Raw genomic sequence first — 23,341 nt, 5'->3', positions numbered from 1 at the left:
ATTGCAGAGAAAAAAACTCATTTTATTCACTAGTATCAATCAATACATAGGTAGCTAGCTAGATAAATAGATACATGATAGACACTTTTCAGACCAGAGTAGCTCAGATTTAAATAAAGCTTACAGATACAATGAATGGTTTGTATTACCGAAACTCGAATATACTTCTCTCTCTCTCTCTCTCTCTATATATATATATGTGTGTGTGTGTGTGTGTGTGTGTGTATACGTATTTTAGTTTGTCAGGTTTCATCATTGCTCTGAATTCCCAAGGTCTGTTTTCCATGTAGCTGGGTCCTCACAGATTCTGCTACTCTTTCTCTTTCCTTCTGTTTATGCTCCATGTTAAAAGCAAAATTTACTCCTCTTGCCCCATACAGCAACTCCCCAACTGCTGACAAACAGGTCTTGGTGGAGGAGTTATTAGAGCTCAAGTTCACATTCTATCTTTACCATCACAAAGCAACCCTTTTGATAAACAAATATAAAAAAGGTAAGATAAATTCTGGTTCTTGTAGATAGAATATCCTTTCCTTTGTTGTAATTGTAAAATTGATACTTGCATTATTTGAATTTTAACATATATCTAAAGGGATGTAGAATCAAAAGTGAATATTTTCCTCCTCAGCCACTTTCTTTCTACCATATTATGACTATCCAGCACTTAACAATTTATTGTATTGTTGCATAAATTTTCAGTGCATATAAAAACATTTTGCAAGTTTTATTTTTCTCCAAATATGTATCTTGGATATAAATTTGTATCTGCATCTAAAATTTTAGTGTTTAACAGTGGCAGAGTGTTAAATCATTTAATGAAAATATGACAAATGTTTACCATTATCCTATCTCCCTGTCCTGCTCTCTCTATTTTACTGTCTCATTATTTGGCAAAATCATGTGAATATTTGAAGAATGTCCTTGTGTGTCTGTGCATGGGTGTGTGCACATGTGTGTGTGTCTCAGGGAGAAAAAGGTCTATAAAGAGCTTGTGGCATAGGAGGATATCCCCAGAACAAAATGCTTTTTTCCAAACACAACAGACATTATTCATTAATTTAATTGCTTATCACAGGAAGATAAATATTGCAATTCCGGATCACTTCTCTGAAAGTTTCAAGTTCCCTTAGTACATCCAATTCCCAACTTCTGAAGGACAGAATTCCAGCGTTTGGCTCCTAGACAATTTCTGCCAAATCCTCACTAATTCAAAATAAAATATTTGGATGGAAAGAGTAAAGCAATAGCTGAGGGAATAAACGAGTCAAGTTCGACTCTGCACAAAATCTTGAATGCCCGATATCATTCAGTACTTACAACACTCTGTGATACAGCTATTTTTAAACCAAATCTAGTGCAGGTGAGAAACTAGCCTTAGAGAGTTTAAGCAATTTTCTCGATGTCTGTGCATGTACTGTTTCTGTTACATTATATCATTTTCTTTTCAAAGAAAGAAAAACATCTCCTAAAAGTTATACCTAAAAATGCCTGAAGTTGTTGCACTATGTGATCTTCCCTTGTATTAGTCCATTTTCATATGACTACAAAGAAAAGTCCAAGACTGGGTAATTTATAAAGAAAAGGAGGTTTAATGAACTCATAGTTCCACATGACTGGGGAGGTCTCACAATCATTACTGAAGGCAAAGGAGGAGCAAAGGCATGTCTTATATGGTGGCACACAAGAGAATCTGCATAGGGGAACTGCTCTTTATGAAACCATCAGATCTCATAAGACTTAATCACTATCATGCGAATAGCACAGGAAAGACCTGCCCTTATGATTCAGTTACCTCCTACTGGGTCCCTCCCTTGACATATGGAGATTATGGGAACTACAATTCAAGATGAGATTTGGTTAGGGACACAGCCAAACCATATCATCCCACCCCTGACCCCTTCCAAATCTCATATCCTCACATTTCAAAACCAACCATGCTGTTCAAAAGTTGCCCAAAGTCTTAACTCATTTATCCACTAACACAAAAGTCCATGGTACAAAACCTCATTTTAGACAAGTTCCTTCCACCTATGAGCCTGTAAAATCAAAACCAATTTAGTTACTCCCTAGATACAAAAAGGGTACAGCCGTTGGTAAATACACCCATTCCAAATGGGAGAAATTAGTCAAAACAAAGAGGCTACAGTTCCCATGCAAGTCCAAAATCCAGCGAGGCAGTCAAATCTTAAAGCTCCAAAATGATCTCCTTTGACGCCATGTCTCACATCCAGGTTAGGCTGATGCAAGAGGTGGCCTCCCATGGCATTTGGCACCTCCTCCCCTGTGGCTTTGAAAGGTACATCCCTCATCACAATTGCTTTCATGGACTGGTGTTGAGTGTGTATACCTTTCCTAGGTGTACGGTGAAAGCTGTTGGTGGGTCTACCATTCTGGAGTCTGGAGAACGGTGGCCCTCTTCTTACAGCTTCACTAGGTAGTGCCCCAGTGGGGGGACTTGGTCGGGGCTCCAATTCCTCATTTTCCTTCTGCACTGCCCTAGCAGAGGTTCTCCATGAGAATCTGAAGCACAACTCTGTCTGGACATCTAGGTGTTTCCATACAACCAACGAAATCTAGGCAGAGGTTACTAAACCTCAATTCTTGACTTCTGTGCACCTGCCAGCCCAAAACCACATGTAAGCTACCTAGGTTTGGTGCTTGCACCTCTAAGGCAATGGCCTGATCTGTACATTGGCTCCTTTTAGCCAGTGCTGGGACACAGGGCACCAAGTCCTGAGACTGGACAAAGCAGCAAGTCTTTGGGGTCTGGCCCATGAAAGCACTTTTTCCTCCTAGGCCTCCCAGCTTGTGGTGGGAGGTGCTGCCTGAAGACCTCTGACATGCCCTGGAGACATTTTCCCCATTGTCTTGGTGATTAACATTTGATTCCTGGTTACTCATGCAAATTTTTGCAGCCAGCTTGAATTTCTCCTCCGAAGATGTTTTTTCTTTTCTACCGCATTGTCAGGCTACAAATTTTCTGAACTTTTAAGCTCCGTTTCCCTTTTAAACGTAAGTTCCAATTCCAAAGCATATCTTTGTGAATGAATAAAACCCAGCGCTTTCAAGTTATGTCTTGAATGCTTTCCTGCTTAGAACTTTCTTCCTCCAGTACTCTAAATCATCTCTCTCAAGTTCAAAGTTCCACAGATCTCTAGGGCATGGGCATATTGCCACCAGTCTTTATGCTAAAACATAGCAAGAATCACCTTTGTTCCAGTTCCTAGTAAGTTCCTTATCTCCATTTGAGACCATCTCAGCCTGGACTTTTTGGTCAAAACAAGTCAACCAGTCTCCAGGAAGCTCCAAACTTTCCCACACCGTCCTGTCTTCTTCTGAGCCCTCCAAACCGTTCCATCACCTACTTGTTACCCAGTTTCAAAGTCACTTCCATATTTTTGGGTATCTTCATAGCAGTACCTCAGTCTACCAATACCAATTTACTGTATTAGTCCATTTCTATACTGCTATGAAGAATTACCCAAGACTGGGTAATTCATTAAAAACACAGAGGTTTAATAGACTCATTATTCCACATGGCTGGGGAGGCCTCACAATCATGGCAGAAGGTAGAACAACAAAGGCACTTCTTACATGGTGGCAGGCAAGATAACCTGTGCAAGGGTGTTGCCCTTTATAAAACCATGAGATCTCGTGAGTTTTATTCACTATCATGAGAGCAGCATGGGAAAAACCTGTTCCCTGATTCAATTACCTCCCACCGGCTCCCTCCCATGACATGTGGAGATTATGAGAGCTATGATTCAAGATGACATTTGGGTAGGGACAGAGACAAACTATATCATCCCTTATACTAATTCAATACCTACATCATGGTTGATGAGAATGTTGGAGTAAACTGCATATATAACTTTAAATGGTGCTTATCATGAGGTGGCCAAGACATTGACCCTCATTGATGTACTCAACAATACTCTCATTTGGTTTATGACAAGACTTAAGGATTGATAATGAAGTTTTGTTATCTAAAAATGTCATATAATGAAATCTTCTATTTTTATAGACAGGAAACTGAGTATCAGAGATGTTGCGGTGCATCTATTTAATAACAGACGTATTATATGGTGAAACTGCAATTCCTCTGTGGTCTTATAATATTTTCTCTGAGCAAAACCATGCTGATGAACTAAAATATCTACAAATAACCATGTATCTCATGGGATCAATCCTATAGAAACAGTGAACTGCATCAAACAATAGTCTAAGGTAAATCTAAATCTGGAAAGATAGCAAGACTGAGAGATAAAGCCATCTCGTCTTCACTGTTTATATTTGAAGGATTAAACTGAAAGGACAATTAAATATGAAGCACTTGTTTCTACCAGTTTGTTCTCACTTGTCTGGATTTAGTTTTTCTGCTAATCAACTTTAGCTCTCAGAGATAAAACTAAAACAAAAGTAGTAACAAGTGGACACTTGCTAGTATTCAGGCCATCAGGAGCTTTAAGAATAAATTTCTATAGTTGACACAAAAAATAAAGTGAAACAGGAAACAAAGCATATGTTTCATTATGAAAAATAACCAAAGTAAACAATTATTATATTGCAAAAATGGTATGTATTTTATGAAAGGGCTTTTCTATCAAACTCCAATTGTTAAAACATATTTTTAATATTTTATTGTAATTAAGTTTTAACATATGTTAAAGTGATTTGAAGTGATTAACAAAGTCTGGTACTGCAATGTTTTATTTTTCCTTCCCATGTTTATAAATAGATTTACAAATCTCTTTAAATTATGGAAAATTTGGGAAATAATTGTTTATGTGCTGTGTAATGTGCTTTCTTTAGTGAAATCTTCACATAATGCCACGATCATGCAGTGATTTTATGTTGCAGACAAAAAGCAAAGGAGAAAGCATGGTAGCATTATTTTCCAAGGTGTTAGCACAGGCTTATTTTCCCATAATAATGGAGTCCAAGTAGCTGGCAGAAACATTATAAAATGTCAACTTTCAAATGTAGCTGCACAGATTAAATTCAGTCATATTTCACATCTCTGTTATGCAGTGCAATCCTAACAGGGGTAGAATCCAGACCACAATCTGTGTTACAATGGCCTTGAAAGTAAAATGAGAGAACTCTTCACCTACCCACTGATGTTCTTTCTGCTGTACACAGAAGCAACAAACTCAGGTTCAAGCTGCTGAAAACAAACAATTAGAAATCAAATCAGAGCCCGTTTGGCTTCACAATTGAATGCTGAGATGCAATAGGAATCGTAACAATGCAAAGTAATAGCCTGCCGAATTCAATGAATACGGCTTAATACCTTTGGACCATAGCAAGACTTGGGTAAAATTAAAAAGTAATGTAAAGCTCTTTGGTATGCTCTACTAAATTAGTATTCTGAGGCATGTGTCCACACACCATCCATAATGAGGACTGTTGGTTTCATTTACAGACACTGGCTACATTAGCTAGCACTAATGTGTAAAAATGTATTGTATTCCGGTCTATAGACATACACCAAATTTTCACTATGTTTTAGTCAAAAAGTGCTTGTTTTGCAGGATGGAGTCCATGTCAATAAAATGGATTGGGTGTCACTTGAACCAAGTGACATGCTAATCTTCTAGAGGCCTCTGTCCTTAATCTCTACAGGACATAAGTCAGTTTAGAAGCGTGAGCTGTTCTCACAGGTAGCAACTATTGAGCTCTTTAATATAAATTCTAAAGCAAAGCTTATCAGTGTGTTTCAGAAATTGCTTCAATGTGGGTTCCTGTCTATGAAAAAAAAAAATCCTCCTACTTCCTCCAAATTCATGGGCAACTTCCAAGTTTTTATAGTGCCTGAGAGCACCATTTAATTATAAAGAAATTGGTTTTGGTGATAGCTGCCCTGTGACCAATTGGATTAGAGGCATTTCTTCTGGCTATTATTAAGGTAACTTTACTATTGCCCTTGTATAGTTAGGCATGATCAAAATATTAAGCAAAGCAATGTCTCAATCCAGAATTTCAAGACCCAGTACCTAGATATTTTTAAAGTATAGCTATAACTAATCATTTAATAACAAAAGAACAGAGTAATGGGATTGGGATTAATAATCCTTTAGTTTGTAGAGAGAGTTACAAAATGTGGAAAATGACACTAATTTAATTTCTAATATTTTAACATTGCATTTGTTATATCATGGGAAAGCTAGAAAAGCTCAAAGAAAAATGGAAAGACATTTCCAGAATCTAAGAGCTAAATTACTTGACAATAAAATCTTTAAAACACAAAATTAAATACAAGTCTCCATTCTGTAATATTTATATTTTATTTTCTAAATACCGAGTAATATACATTTTCTGCTCACTTGCTCTAAATAGAACAAAATGCAATCATTACTGGAAGTTATTACTTCAGTAGAGTACACTGGAAAATATTCTACTCCAATATAACACTTCCCACAAAAAAGTAAGAGTCTCACATCTATTATTATTTCTGGTATTACATGAAACTCTGTTCATAAATACACACATGAAATTTTGAAGGCATGCATTGAACTAAAATTAGAACCACTCACATAAAAAGATGTAATCAATGAATAAAATGATCAAATATTCCATTACTTCTGAGAGCAAAGCAATAGGCTAATAGCTAATAAGTAATGAAGTTAATGAGTATACTTGAATGCAGGGATATTTTCTTTAAATTGGAATTAGCAAATACCTTTTTTAAAATTTAAACTTTATTTTTAAGAGCAAATGTGCAAAATACATTTTTCACTCTTAAGAAATAAAATATGCTGATTCAAACTTTATTTTTATTGGATAATTTCAGGAGCCACTGACTTGCCTTGTTGATGTAACTATCATTTCTTTAAATTGCTTACCTATAAACACTGAAGGATATTGAATCGTATCTGTAATGATTCCAGGATAAAGTAGTCCCATTTCTCTCTTTAATATATTTTTCATATAAACTTGTTTTATTCCCACATTCTTAGAATAAATAATGTATGTGTTGTTAAATAACTCAATGTGTATTGTGAGCTCTAGTTAATGAAAAATTAGATTTCCAATGATAAATTAGTTTGCTGGTAGCAGTAAAACACAGATTATTTTTACTTAGTTGCAAAATGATGACAAGTTAAATTTTTGGAACCATTGCCAAGGGATTAGTACTCTCAAAGCCATAATATAAATGCATCATAATGACACACTTAAGAGGAAACATTTTTAAAAATCATTTTGAAAATAATACTTTACACAGCTAGAAGAATATTGATTTTGTTGCAAGTATAACATTTAAGAAATATTTAAACACCTAAGTTAGTATGTCTTAATGAAATAAAAACATAAGTATGTGTAGAATTAACATTAGTCAGCTTTGAACACTGTACACACAAAATATTCCTTCACATAATTAAAATTGTTATGTGTCAGTAAATATATAAGTAAACATGAGTTCTAACATAAGTTATGTAGTGTTTTTCTTGATTTTTTGTCCAGTGTTCTTAGGCAAGAACACTGAAATCTTTTTTATCTATTTTTATAGTAAAACACTTTATTAACTACATATAAAATACCCAATTGGTTTTGGTTTTTTGGTTTGTTTGTTTAAGGAAGATGATTATGATAGAATTGTTTGTGTTTCTTAAAAGAAACTTGGGATTAACATTTCTCTCTAAAATATATGAAGTTCATGTGATTCCTTTGATGTCTCCAAACTGACGTTCAGCTGTTGGAAAATGTTCTTTGTTTTGTGTGACATTTGCTCACAGATGCTTCTGCATGATTCTGTCCACAACTGTTTGTCCTTTTAAGTGTCTGCCAAACTGAGAGCATCAGTATATGTAATGCATGGCTATATATTAATATAAACAAATACTTAAATGATAAATAATTTAAAAATAGTTTGAAATAAAGTATACAATAATAGTTGCTTTCTATATTCTGTGATTAGAGTTTAAGGGATATTTAAAATGTATGAGCACAAAAAAATTATATTTAAAGAAAATGAAGAAAAAAGAGAAGAAAAAGCAAGAATTGAATACAAAACTATATTTCCAGAGGAGACACTTTTTTTTTTTTCTTTTGGAAACTACTTACATAAATTTCTTTTCTTTCTATAAACAAATGAAGAAACACCAAATTAGGAAATAAAGAAAAAAATATAATACTGGGTAATTAACCAAAAAAAGTCATAATAGAGTACTGCAAAATGATATATTTACATTGCAAGTTTATATATGTATATAAAATAGTGTAGACAAGGAGTATATATATTTATTTTCCCTATAGGTGTTACAGTCTTATTCTGGAAACTATTAGGGTAATTCAGAAAACTATCACTCTGCGTTGCTACATCAAAAGTATCATTGTTCTGGAATAGACCTTGGGGATAAGTAGAAAAGGTAATGGAATTGAAATGATATCTCAAGCTTACTGAATTGTGATATATCAATATTGCTTTTCTTAGTTTGAAAATGTATCATGGTAATATAAGATGTCAACATCAGGGAAAATAGTGAAGACTATATGGAAAACTGTTGTAAATCTAAAAATATGCCAAAATCAAATGTTTATTTAAACATATATCATATTTTGTTGTATTAGAGATGTAGCCTTTAGCCATTCGTTTAGCAGAGATTGATTCAATGGCTACTGGTGCTGGTCCCTCAATTTGGCACGAAGTAGGCAGTGAGATAACTAAAACCAAACTACATAACTCGGAAAATACAGAAACCAATCTGGGTGCAGTGGCTCATGTTTGCATTTCCAGTGCTTTGAGAGATTCAGGCAGGGGGATTGCCTGAGACCAGGAGTTTGAGGTCAGCCTGGGGAACACAGTGAGACCTCATCTCTATTTTTTTTTAATTAACTTGTCACAGTGGTTCACACCTGTAGCCCCAGCTACTACGGAGGTCGAGGCAGGAGGATTTCTTGAGGCCAGGTGTTTGGGCTGGGTAAAAAACAAAAAAGGAATTAAGAAGGAAAAGAAAATATAGAAACCAAAGTTACTGCCCTCATGAAACTTACAGCCTCATACAGGAAAGATTTGCTAATCATATGAAGAAATGCAGATATGCAATGATAAATTCTAATTATTTCAGTGTTAAATTTTAATGATAATTTTAAAATGGGAAATGCTTGTTGTTGAGAGAGAAAATTAAAAAAGAAGTGCCACTGTAATTTTTAAGAGATTTTTTGAATTGAGGTAAAATACACACAACATAAATTTAACAATTTTTAAGTGTACAATTCAGTAGCATAAGTATATTCACATTGTTGTGGAACCATCATCCTTATCATTCTGCAAAACTTTTTTAACATTGCAAACTGAAATTCTCTACTCCTTAAACAATAACTCCCTATTTCTTCCTCCACACAGCTCCTGGTCACCGCTATTCTACTTTTTCTATTTACCTTACATAAGTGGAAATGTGTAGGATTTGTTCTTTCATGTCTGGCATATTTAATTATCAATGTTTTCAAGATTCATCCATGTTGTAGCACATATCAGAAATCATACCTTTTTAAGGCTGAATAATATTCTATTTTATGTATATGCTAATCTTTGTTTATCCATTCATATGCTGATGGGCATTTGGGTTGCTTCTACCTTCTGCTTATAATAAAGCTGCTGTCAGCATCAGTGTACAAATATCTGTTCATATCTCTGTTTCCAATTTTTTTGGGTACTCAGAAGTGGATTACTTGATCGTATTCTATGTTTATTTATTTATTTATTTATTTATTTATTTATTTATTGAGAAATTGACACGCTCTAATCCACCACTGCTCTTTTTAAGCAAAACCAAAAGTGTATAATGAGAAGGTTAATTGAGTATGTTAGATAGTGATGAGGGAGTGAACGGCATTGGAGGGAAGAGAAACTTTGAAACAGAGGTGACATCATGATGCAGAGGCCCTGAGGCCACATTGGCTAGTTCTGAAGATGCTGAAGGCTTAAAAAAGGACAGCATGTGGTTGGTCATGAAGACAAGAAAGGAATTGGGTTAAACATGAAGTGCAGACCTGGTTAGGTGGCAGATAAGACAAGACCATGTAGGCCACTACAGTGTATTTTCATTTTATTCTATGTACAAAGAAAACACTATGACGATTTTTTAAAGTAGGACTATCCTAGGGCTTAAATTTTATCATGTGAAAAATAGGAGTAAGGCAAGAACATATGAAGTGAGACACCTTAAGAGGCTATTGCCAAAGTTCTCCAGGTATGACTGTATTATTGTCTTGCATGAGGAAGGTGGGGTTTGTGATATGGACTTAGGAAACTTGGTGATGAATCCAGTATAGGAAGTATAGGACATAAGAGAGATAGAGGTGGCAGGAATAACTTACAGCTTTTTATTTGTAACAGCTCAATGGATGTTTGCATCACTTACCAATGAGGAAGAGATTGTGGAGGAACATGTTGGTTTGGGAAATTTCAAATTAGAAGTGCCTATTAGAGATATGAAAATGCTATAATTTAAAAAGTTTCTCCTTGACTTTAGAGTTACCTGAAGAGGAAAAACTTTAGAAATTATTATTTTTTTCCGATTTGACTTAACCTGCAGAGACATAGTGATCCTATAGAGTAAGCGTTTTTCTTTATTATTTTTTTCTGTTTTCTTTTTTTGTTCATTTTACTCTAGAAGTCAAAAATGACTCCATTGTTAAAAGGAAAGAGAGAAACAAAATGTACCTAAAACCTTCCTTCAAAAATGATTTTATTTCATAGAGACATTAAAATTTGTTTGTACTACCTTTTCAATATATTAATACAAAGTAACCTGACTATATGAAACTAATTCACTGTATATACCTGGAATCTTGACTTTGTTTTTATAGATTTCTTCTCAATTTTACTATCCTCTGCCTTAGTAGAGTCTTCTCTGTATATTACTTTTTAGCCATTATTACTGTTTGGTTGTACTTTGTGAAGTCTTTTTTTTTTTTTCTTTTTCCTCATAAATAGAAGTGTCGTGGCAAAGGAAATCAATCTGTCAACCATTCTTAGGACTGTAAAACTGTTGCCAATTGGTCACTTACAATCTTAGTGTGCTTTGAATATATTGATTTTATGTCACCTCACAAGTAGCTCTTTGTCTTTGATATTTTATGATACAATTATATAATCTGGTGATACTACTTCATATATTTCTTCTAGAATACATTTCCAAAAAAAAAAAAAATCAGCATAGGAGCTCAGAAAGATATTAAATAAGGCTAAAATATGCCATAGTTCTCCTAGGATTCTTGTAGGAAAAAATATAAGATAGTTTACATTTGGTAATTTATGTGCCATGTTATCATTACTAGAAATATTAGAAAAAGCATAATTGACATTGTACTAATATGGTAGCAAGGAGAAATTATCACTTTGATTTTAGGGCTATGATTTTTTTTTCACATTTTGATGGTTATATGAGTCTGTCATGTGTTTTGTTATGTGTCCCTCCAACTATGCACTAGCCAGGAGAAAAATAAAGCTATTTAAGGAAAAAATGTAGAAGAAGAAGGAGAAGAAATGAAAGAGGAGAAAGAGGAAGAAGAGGATAAATTGAATTAAATTTGACAGTCATATGAAACTGTTTTCACTGGTTATAAATATAATATATAATTCATAATAATATATTTTTATTTCCCAAAATTGGAAAATAGAAAAAAATAGAAGAAGGTAATGCCAATGGTAATTCTTCTCACAAGAAGTAAACATTGTTAACATATTCTTGTATATTCTCCAGTATTTGATGAATAATGAGATTCAGCTGATTTTTTTACTCGTCTTTTTTCATTGAAAGCCAATCATAATTTTAAAAAATAATATAAACTACTTCCAAATACTGTTTCACCTAGTGTTGAAAAGCGTTGTTATTTTCATACATTTCTGGTAAATTTGCATTGTAAAACTTGTCAGTCTTGATTATTGACATAAAATTTTTGACTCTCTTCATTTACCTTTAAAAGTGGCATGCTTATACAGATTATTTTAGACATTGAGAGGACAAAGATGACCCATTTGAGATAGCAATAAAGGGGCAAGAGATGGCCATGATGACCCTGCCTAGACTGAGTTGGCTGGACAACAACAGTCCTCTGACAAATCTGTAAAAGTTAATTCATTGAGAATTAAGAGTGCTAGCAGCCATTTAAAGAACAAAAGAAAGATATCTAAACACATACGCAAGATTGTAGAAAGATACAAAATATATTTCTTGAAAAGAGTCGAAGGTAGACAAGTTGACCTTTAGCAGAGGTTTCTTTAAAATATTCTAATATTAATGATATGATATGCATTGTGATAGGAATGTATTTGTAGTCAGACAGGCTTGTGTTCAAATTTTGAATTTACTTCTTATATTTGTATGAATTGGAGCATGTCATTTAACTTCTCTAACTTGGCTCAGTTTACTCATTATTAAGATGATATTTATTATAAGATTTCTTCATTGGATTCCTTTGATTATTGGATGAAATTTGTATAAACAGCTTAATACAGTGAGTAACATATAGTAAATGATTAATTAATGGTACAAGTAAATGGTAGCTATAGAGATGTTTCTTTCATCATTGATTTTTTTCTCCTACTTGAATTGCTATATTATCCAAATAAACAGATACCATATATTGTATTCATATTGCTAATGTTACAGTAAAATGTATAACTTATTTAAATTATACATGATGCTACAAATGTGTAAAGAATATGCATTTTCATCTTCTCTATGTTGTGATTTTTAAAGAATACAGGCATGTCATGTTTTATTGAACTTCACAAATGCTACTTTTTTTTTTTTTTTTTTTTGAGAGGGGTTCTTGCTTTGTAGCCCAGGCTGGAGTGCAGTGGTGCGATCTCAGCTCACTGCAAGCTCTGCCTCCCGGGTTCAAGCGATTCTCCTGCCTCAGCCTCCTGAGTAGCTGGGACTACAGGTGCATGCCACCATGCCGGGCTAATTTTTGCAGTTTTAGTAGAGAAGGGGTTTCACCACATTGGTCAGGCTGGTCTGGAACTCCTGACCTCAGGTGATCCACCTGCCTCAGACTCCTAAGTAGCTCGGACTACAGGTGCCCGCCACCATGCTTGGGTAATTTTTTCGTATTTTTAGTAGAGACGGGGTTTCACCATATTGGTCAAGCTGGTCTCAAACTCCTGACCTCAGGTGATTTGCCTGCCTCCGCCTCCCAAAGTGCTAGGATTATAGGCGTGAGCCGCCAGGCCTGGCCAAATGTTGCATTTTTAACTAATGGAAACTTTGTGGCAACCCTGTGTGGAGCAAATCTATTGGTACCTTTTTTTTTTGAGACAGAGTTTTGCTCTTGTTGCCCAGACTGGAGTGCAATGGCATGATCTTGGCTCACTGCAACCTCCACCTCCTGGGTTCAAGCGATTCTTCTGCCTCAGCCTCCTGAGTACCTGGGATTACAGGCATGCGCCACTACGCCCGGCTAATTTTTGTATCTTTAGTAGAGACGAGGTTTCACCATATTGGCCAGGCTGGTCTTGAACTCCTAACCTTGTGATCTGCCTGCCTCAGCCTTCCAAAGTGTTGGGATTACAGGCGTGAGCCACCACGCCTGGCTGGGCTCCATTTTTTCAATAGCAGGTGCTCACTTCCTGTCTCTGTGTCACATTTTAGTAATTCTTACAATATTAAAGTGTTTTTATTATTACTGTATCTGTTATGGTCATCCGAAATCAGTGATCTTTGATATTTCTATTGTAATTGTTTTGGGGCTCCATGAACTGTGACCATATAAAGTGGCAAACTTAATTGATAAATGTTCTTAATTGACATATGTTCTCACTACTCCACTAACCAGCCGTTCCTCAGTCTTTCTCCCTCCCCTTGGGCTTCCCTATTCTCTGAGACACAACAATATTGAAATACACTGAAATATTTAAATTAGTCCAATTAATAACCCTCTAATGGCATTTAGGTGATCAAGGGAAAGGAAGAGCCACTTTAAATGAAAAGCTAGAAATAATTACGCTTAGTGAGGAAGGCATGTCAAGATTGAAATCGGCGAAAAGCTAGAGTTCATTACTTAAACAGCCTAGTTGTGAATGCAAAGGAAAAATTCTCATAGGAAATTAAAAGTGCTGCTCAAGAGAAGACACAAATGATAAGAAAGTGAAAACAGCCTTATTTCTGATATGAACTAAATTTGAATAGCCTGGATAGAAGATCAAACCAGTCACAAAATTCCTTTAAGCCAAATCCTGATCTAGAACAAGGCCCTAACTCTTCAATTCTAGGGAAGCTTGGAGAGGTAATGAAGCTGAAGAAAAGTTAAAAGCTAGGAGAAGTTGTTTCATGAGGTTTAAGGAAATAAGCTGTTTCCATAATGTAAAGTGCAAAGTAAAGCAGCAGGTGCTGATGAAAAACCTTGAGCAAGTAATATGAAGATCTAGCTAAGATAAATACTGAGGGTGACTATACTAAACAACAGATTTTAAATGAAGATAAAACAGCCTTTTATTGGAGGATAGTGTGATCAAGGGCTTTTATAGCTAGAGAGGAAAAGTCAATGCTTACCTTCAAAGAACAGGCTTAATCTCTTGTTTGGAGCTAATGCAGCAGGTGACTTCAGGTTAAAGTCAATATTTGTTTGTTCTGGAAATGGAAAAACAAAGCCCAAATGATAGCACATCTGGTTACAGCATGGTTTGCTAAATATTTTAAGTTCACTAGTGAGACCTGCTGCTCAAAAAATAGATTCCTTTTAAAGAATTACTGCTCATTGACAGTACCCCTGGTAGCCAAGAGTACTAATGAAGATGTACAAATGATGAATGTTGTTTTCACACCTGCTAGCACATCCATTCTGCATCCCATATATCAAGGATTAATTTCAACTTTCAAGTTTTGTTATTTGAGAAATATCTTTTGCAAGGCAATAGTTACCACAGAGAGTGATACCATTGATGGATTTGGACAAAATAAATTGAAAACCTTCTGGGAATTAGTTATTCTAGATACCATTAAGAACATTTGTTATTCATGGAAGGAAATAAAATATAAATAGAGTTTGGAAGAAGCTGATTCCAACCTTTGTGGATGACTTTGAGGGATTCCATATTTTAGTCCAAGAAGTAACTACAGATGTAGTGGAAATATCGAGAGAACGAGAACTTGAAGTGAAGCCTGAGATATAACTGAATTGCTACAATCTCATGATGAAATTTAAATGGATGAGGAGTTGCTTCTTAGAGAAGAGCAAAGAAAGAGGTTTTTTGAGATGGAATCTACTTCTGGTGAAGATGCTGTCCACATTGCTGAAATGCCAATGAAAGATTTAGAATCTTGCATAAACTTAGATGTGATAAAAGTGGCAGGGTTTGAAGGATTAACTCCAATTTTGAAATAAGTTCCATTGTGGGTGGAATGCTATCAAAAAGCCTTGCATGCTTCCAATAACTCTTTCTTCAAGAAAGAGTTAATTGATATGGAAAACCTTACTGTTGTCTTTTGAAAAAAAATTTGCCACAGCTGACCCCAGCCTGCTACAATCATCACACAGACTGGTCAGCAGTCATCAACATTGAGACAAAACCCTCCTGTAGCAAGAAGATTGTAACTTGCTGAAGGCTCAGTTTATTGTTAGCATGTTTTGTAAATAAATTATTTTTAAATTGTTATGTGCTTTTTTATACATAATGCTATTGTACACTTAATAGAGTACATTATAGTGTAAACGTAACTCTTAAATGCACTTAGAAACCAAGAAATTTGTGTGACTTGCTTTATTGTGACATTCACTTTATTGTGGTGGTCGGGAACTGAACTTGCGATATCTACGAGGTATGCCTATATGCTGCAGAAGATACTCCCTGTAATCCAGTGACTGCTCTTTATATCCAGGGACATGGCCCATTCATGACAGACTTTGTAAAGAAAACACTTTTTCCTCGACTGCTCTTGGGAGAAAGCATACTCACTAATAGGAAGGCAAGTATGGTTTAGAAAAGACACTAACTGATGAAATGAAATTTCTGGCTTCAGACCTTGTTCTGCCACTCAATAATTACACATTCCCTGCCAAATTATTCTTTCTGGAACATAACATCTTGCTTCGAAGTGAATGGATTAATTTACATCTTTCCATTTATCTCCAATATTATCTTCTCTGTTTCCCGTGCATTGCCTTTCTCTTTGCAAATATAGAGTTCACGTAGCAAACCTTCTTAAACATTAAAAGGCTAATATTGGTTATAAACTGAGTACAGAGATGACAAAACTAAATACATGGTAGAAAATGACACTTTCCTTTATTGAGATGTATGAGAAGCACAAGGACAACATTGTGAAACTATCAAAGAAAGATCAATGGGGAAGTTTTATTGCCGGAGGAAAGAGATTTGATTTTCAGTTGCCAAAGTACTGTGAGAACTGACAGAGGAGCCTGGACAAAAAGCAGATGAATAACTTCTTTCCATTCAATGAACAGATTTCATTTGGACCTTGATGACACATGCTTGCTTCTCACGTGTTTTTATGCTATTTCCATGACTTAATTCATTTCTGACTAAGAGTGCTCCATACACCTATAATGGCCCTTTCCAACTCTGTTTCAAGTAGATCTGAACTTGGTAGAATGGGAATGAGGGATGGGTAAAAAATGAAACTTATTGAATGTTGAGTATTGCCAAGGAATTTGCTAAGGAATCAACACTCCGATTTAATCATAGACACTGTCTGAAGCAGTTATCCTCATCAGCTCCATTTTTACAGATGTAAAAACTGAGTGTCAAAGAAATGAAATTACTTACCCAATATAATAGAGTTAGTAGGTGTCTGTGCCTGGATGTGAGCATCTATTTTAAACAAATTAAACCTCACACCCTTAAATGCAATATGCAACTCAGAACCGGTGCCTTTGATATGTTAGAAGTATGCCGAAGTATTTTTCTCTTCAGTCAGTCCCTGGAGCTGTCACCTGTGCTCCAGGCCTGTTTGCTCCAGCCTCCAAGGGCCTTCTCCATTTCCCCCTGCACATGGTGCTGTCATCATTTTCCATGTATGCATGATGTGATAAAGTTGAGAGGCCCAGCTCCACCATATGACTTGAACAAACACTGGGAATAGAAAGATTACACATGCTAAGTGACATACTTATGGCTTTTATCAGTTTTTTACTAACAAGAAAATAGCATGGATAAGAAATGAAAAGGAGTCCTACGAAGGAATGTATACATCTGTGCCTTACAACACTGTTAAAATATGCCAAATTCATACCTGTGGAAAGAAGTTTCAGATAGCATCTGCGTGACTGTCTTTTCAGAAGTGCCGAAGAATGGAAGAGTGAGAAGATCAATATGATACTTGGTTATACTAAAATTATACAGTAACAGCTCTGACAATATTGTCTGTTAAATTATTTATTTAACATTAATACACTGTTTATGTCAACAACATTCAGATCCAAAGACTGCCTGTCATTTCTCACATATAATTTCAATGTTTTAAAATGTCTTTACAAAGAAACACATTTAAATAGAGAAATGTTTATAAGTGTATTAATACAGTCCAAGTTTTGAATTTATTGAGATACCTGGTTTCTAATCTATATCTATTCTTTTTGGCAGTTTTCAGAACTATATATAATACACTATGACAGAAAAAAAAAAAAAAAAAAACAAGCACACAGGAAAGATAAAGTCCAAATAGTATACTGAGTCACTAGGAGAAATTAGTTCTGAAAAATTGGGGGCATCCTAAAATTTTCTAATGGCTCGGTTTCAACTTCTTACTTTGGCATATACATTAGTTCTTCTCTCAAATTTGCCTTCTCTTTATTTACCTTGATATATCACAGTTTCTTCATTTAGAACACAGTAACAAAATTTCCCTTGCTTATTTGACAAAACTTTTGTGCTGTCACACAAAGCGACAGATCACAAAGTTACAAATCTGAAAGTAATTATAAACACCTGTAAAACAATATTAATATACATTTATAAGCTCTAAGGTATTAAACAGGTATTATAGTAGTTGCATATATACCAATTGTGTAATTTTTATTATAACTAAATCCAAATCTTTATTAAATTTAGGTTCTAAAAAGTAAACAAAACCTCATTATTCTACTAAAACGAATTCCAAAGAAAATCTAAAGATGCAGAAGACACTATTACTTTTTAAAATGTAATTTTCCCTTTAAAAATTTAATTTTTTGCTAGAATTTGTATAAGCATATATGGTGATAATTGCTTATAATATACATTTAACCTTGATTTAACTTTAAAGGATAAACAATAAGAATATGCTCACCTGGATTTGGGGCTTCACACGTAGTTTTCCAAGTAGTTTAATCCATAAACACTGCTTGACCTTTTGTCTACATTTAACACCTCAACAATGTTTAAGCACAATTGACCTTTGAGCAACACAGGAGTTAGGGGTGGAGTCCTTCTAGCTCACTCTCCTACAGTCAAAATTCAGCATAAAATGTTAGACTTCTCAAAAATGCACCTGCTAACTGCCTACTGTAAACCAGAAGCTTTACCAATAACATAAACAGCCAATTAATGTATACTTTCAATGTTATATGTATTACATACTGTACTCTTATAACAAAATAAGTTAGAGAAAATAAAATGTTATAAGAAAATGATAAAGAAGAGAAAATATTTGCTATTCATTAAGTAAAAGTAGGACATCATAAAGGTCTTCATCCTCATTGTCTTCACATTGAATGGGCTGGGAAGGCAGAGTGGGAAAGAGGATGTTTTGGCTTTGTTGTCTCAGGGTGGGAGAGGTGAAAAAGAGGAGTCAGGAGAGGCAGGCACAGTCACTGTCACTTTATGGAAATACATTGTAATTTCAGTCTGATTTTTTTGTTTTTTTTTTTTTTCATTTATTTATAAACGTTTCTATATAGTACCAATCCTTCTTCCACCATTTGCTTTAATTTTAGTATCCATCTAATAGAAGGATCCATGTCATAAAAGAAGTAAAAAGAAATCCTGAAAAATCAAACCGTCTGTCAGATTGTCTAATGCCAGTATGTTTTATGATACTGCTTCTTCTACATCTTCTTCCTCATCATCTGACACTGGTTTGGAAGCACTCACTTTCAAGTTGTTTTCCTCTAATTCCTCTGGTGTGGTGTCTATTAGCTCTTGCATTTTTCTAAGAAGTCTATCTGGAAACACTTCAACTTCTACTTTTTTGCCATAGCCATAATCTCTTTCATAATTTCCTTAATTGGTTCTGTAGTAAATCCTGTGAAGTCATGCAAAACATCTGGACACAGTTTTCTCCAGCAGAAATGTATTGGTTCAGGCTTGATGACTTTTATGGCTTTTTCTATAACAATGATGGAATCTCAATGGTGTAATCCTTCCAGACTTTCACGGTGTAGAGAAACCTATTGGGGTTCTCTTCCACATCCTTGATAAGCCTCTTCATAGAGTAATATATGTAATGAGCTTTAAATATTCTTATGACTTCTTGGACCAGAGGTTGAATCATAGACTTTGTGTTTGGGGGTAGGTAGACCACTGTGATGCCCTTAGTGTTCAACTCATGGGGTTCTGGGTGGCCAGGGGCAATATCCACTATTAAAAGAACTTTAAAATGTAGTCCCTTACTGGTAAGGTACTTTCTGACTTCAAGGACAAATAATTAATTGAACCAATCCAGTAAAAGCATTCTCATTGTTCAAGACCTCTTGTCAGATAGATAAAAGATTGGCAGCTGGTGTTTATCTTTTCCCCTTAATTCGTGGAAATTAGTAGCTTTATAGATAAGGGCTGAGCTCGACAACATTTGCATTAAACAGTAGAGTTAGCCTATCCCTTTCTGCCTTAAATTCTGGTGATCGCTTCTCTTCCTTACTAATAAACGTCCTGTGTGGCATATTTTTTTTCCAGGATAGGCTACTTTAATCTGCATTAAAAATTCATTGAGGCAAGTATCTTTTGCCCTCAAGGATTCCTTTAGTAGTGTCTGGGAACTTTCTTGCTGCCTCTTGGTCAGCAGAAGTTGCTTCTCTTGTTTTCTTGACAATAATTAGAGTCAAATCTCTTACTAAAATTACCAACTCATCCTTCGCTGGCATTAAATTTTCCTGCTTTAGATCCTTCACTTTTCTTTTGCTTTGTCATATAATGACTTTACTTTTTCTTAAATTTTGTGAGTCTACAGGTATGCCTTTCTTATAGCAATGTGCATCCACATAAAAGCTGCATTCTTAATACAAGATAAAAAGGCACATGTTTCACAAGAAGTACAAAGTTTTGTGCCTGCTGGAGTAATTGCAGCAATGGCTTTACAAATTTTCTGTTCTTTTTTACAATAGTCCTGATGCTGAATTTGTTTATCTTGAAACGGTGGGCAACTGCTGCAACTGCTGCAACTGCAGACATTCTATGGTACATATGAAGAATTCAACTTTTGTCTTATAAAGTCATGACTTTTCTCTGCTTCCTGGAAGCACTTCTAGCATCACTGGTGGCACTGCATATGGATCTCATGGTGTTAAGATTTACTGTATTGCACTAAACACCACAGAAAATACATGAGAACTATGAGAGATCACTTTTTACCGCAGTATGCAATTTGTTGGAGAGACAAGCTGCTCACAGGGAGATGATTAGCATCACATGGTGTTTTAAGTGGATACAATAAGAGCTCACTGCAATAACAGGAGGTGGCTACAAAATTGTTACACTAGTATAATATTATTATAGTTAATTTTATACAGTTATTATTTAATACAGTATTTTTACATTTGTTTACATTTCTCTCAATAGCCAATGGCACCATTACTATCTGTGTCTGCACAAGTTTAGATTTTAACTTTTTGTAATCGATTTGTGTATACTTTATGGTAATAAATGATAAAATACATGCATGAATATTTTAGGCATTAATGACATATCTTACCTTTTCTTAATTTTTTAAAATATTTCTAGGCTATGTGGATTCATCTATGAATTTTTTCAAGTTGTTGAAAATCATCAAAAAGTTGATATATTCATTGAAAAAAAAAAATTTGTGAAAGCGGACCCACACAGTTCAAACCTGCGTAGTTCGAGTCAACTATTTTAGTCAAGTATTTTAGAAAGTTTACCGATCTTATTTCTTCAAATAGAATAATAACACTCACTCGTGACTTTGTCAAAGGTAGATAAAATAACTAATGGTAGAGTTTTTTTTTTTTCTTTTTAGTGTACACTTTTGTAAATTTTCTAATTGTTAACAATGAATAAGTTTTGCTGTGTGAATTAGAAAGGAAAAAAAGTAAAAAGTCAAGACAAAGTAAAACTTTGTAATGTGTTTTAAGTAAAATGATTTGGTCATTACTATAATTCTTAAAGGTCAGAATAACAGTAAAACACTCTAAATGAGTCATTCTTTAAAAATCATATTAAAATGTTTGGATTTAAACTGATAGCATCTCTAAGTTGAAAACTTTGATTTAGGGCTTCATGAATTAGAAGTTGTTTTGTGTTTAGCCTTTTGAGGTACAACGGCAGTTGTTCCATGGAGTCGGATAGACAATTAATAATATATAGAGGCACAGAGACACAGATAGCACTTTTGGACTTCCTAATAAGGATGTCATTTTACTCAAGCTATCTACTTGTAAAGTTTAAATGAAAGACCAAACTAGCTAATAGAAACTGTCTTATATGAATAATGTTTAAATTTTATAAGGATGATTTCATTACATAGACTTGTGCTTTCCAATAGGCATTTAATTTCCTTTAGATTTGTGGTGATAAAGCATTGTGTATTTCATTTTAGCAACTGTCCACTTTCCTAACATAGAGTATGATTTAAAAGAAAGCAAGTGTATATATGTAATCATTTTACTCATTTTTGATGTTACGTATTAATATAAATATGAAAATTCATTGAAATATTAAAAAATAAGCTACTGATTATGCTGTCAACACACATTGGATATAAAATATTGATATGCTAGTCACTTTGTATTTATAATCTTTCCATGGATAAATATTTTCCTATTTCTTTATACATGAACATATTAAGAGATGTGTGCATATATATAGCTAGTGCAATGGTACTGGAACCAATAATATTGATAATAACAAACATTAGTAACAATAACAATCATGTATTGAGTGCACCTATGTTCTAGTCACATTACAGGGGTTTTTTTAGCCCTCATACTAGCCCTGCAAAATACAAATGTATTTACCCATGAGGATGATCTTGCTCAAAAAAGTCAAACAACTTACACTCTTTTTCTTATCTCACAGCCTCTGATTCTACTGTTTCATTATAATATCGGTGCATTTTCTACTGCATGAAGTTTGTAATCTATTCTCCACAATAAATAGATTACAGTTTATTTTAACTATCCTACTTGCTAAAAGGTATTCTATGTATACATTATGTGCCTTAAATTGATGTGTTGTTTTAATACTTAAATTTTATGAAGACACCTCATTATTTATACCTGTGCATTTAGAACCATAAGAGCAATTTTATTCTAAATTTCCAAATGATAATAATATTTATAACAAAAAGCCTTAGTTAAACAGATATGATGTAGTGGCTGGCAAAATAGTTCTCACATCTTTGCTTACAAAATGAGCATTTTCATTTCAAGATATCACAATGTTTATTTAAATTATACAGTATTAATTAAATACATACTTAACTGGAATATATTTTCCATGTAACCTGTTTATATTTAATTCACTACTTTAAATACTTATTAAGGATATACTATGAGTAATGTATTGGAAAGAAAGCCTAAAGGAGTAAAATGTACATACTGTCCTAAAAGAAACTGATCTAGTAGCAAAGAAATAAAGTAAACGTACAACGTAACCATAACATGTATTATATTACACATAAATAATGAGGAGGAAACAATAAACACAATTTAAATAAAATTCACATAGTTTTAATGCTTACAACTGAGAAACATTAAGGTTAAAGAAAGTTTATATTTGAGGGGAATTTCACTGATGGATTTATAGATACTGCATTCTAAATCAAGGAGAAATGATTAACTGGCTATTCAGGGAATATCTGATTTTTCATTTGCACTGTACCATATAGTATGTGGAAAAAACTAGGGGCAGATAAGGTTTGAAAGCCATGATGTAGCCTGGAGTGCCAAAGGGTTTGTATTTCATATGGCATTAAAAAAATAAAACAGCCAAGGTACAACATAATCTGAGTTTGCATAACAAACGTGTATCTTACAACAATGTTGACGTTACAGTCAAGTGACAAGAGGCTCTCCCAGAACTTTATTCTCCCCCATGGTCTCTGGAAATAGACTAGACACATTTACCGATTTTTAATGCCTATTTCATATAGCTCCTTATGTCAGACATTATCAATTTAAGATTAGTGGTCAAATTCTTTTCCTTACTCTGCAAAGTCAA

The 23,341-nt window shown here is 34.3% G+C and overlaps 1 pseudogene; it reads left to right on the top strand.

Moving 5' to 3' along the window:
• Positions 1-342: 342 nt before the first annotated feature.
• LOC105529917 overlaps positions 343-23,341 on the top strand; it is an 84,636-nt pseudogene continuing 61,637 nt past the window's right edge.

Source organism: Mandrillus leucophaeus, unplaced genomic scaffold (genome assembly GCF_000951045.1).
Source record: "Mandrillus leucophaeus isolate KB7577 unplaced genomic scaffold, Mleu.le_1.0 Scaffold790, whole genome shotgun sequence".
Lineage (NCBI taxonomy): Eukaryota > Metazoa > Chordata > Mammalia > Primates > Cercopithecidae > Mandrillus > Mandrillus leucophaeus.
This window is presented reverse-complemented; position numbering and strand designations above follow the sequence as displayed.